Genomic DNA, 339 nt, shown 5'->3' with positions numbered 1-339 from the left:
CCTCCCTGCACTCGAAATGGATTTTCTGGAGCTACAGAACTCCAATTGGCGCGCTCTCAACGGAGTTGGAAAGTAGACATCTAGGGCTTTCCAGCAATATATAATAGTCCATACTTTATTAGAAGAATGACGACGTAACTTGGCGTTAAATGCCAAGTACACGCTGCTGTCTGGAGTTAAACGCCAGAAAAATGTCATGATCCGGAGTTGAACGCCCAAAACACGTCATAACTCAAAGTTTAACGCCAAGAAATGCCTTAGCACGTGAATTCATCAAGCTCAGCCCAAACATACACCAAGTGGGCCCCGGAAGTGAATTTATGCATCAATTACTTACTC

The sequence above is a fragment of the Arachis duranensis genome, chromosome 10, assembly GCF_000817695.3.
Source record: "Arachis duranensis cultivar V14167 chromosome 10, aradu.V14167.gnm2.J7QH, whole genome shotgun sequence".
NCBI lineage: Eukaryota > Viridiplantae > Streptophyta > Magnoliopsida > Fabales > Fabaceae > Arachis > Arachis duranensis.
This window is presented reverse-complemented; position numbering follows the sequence as displayed.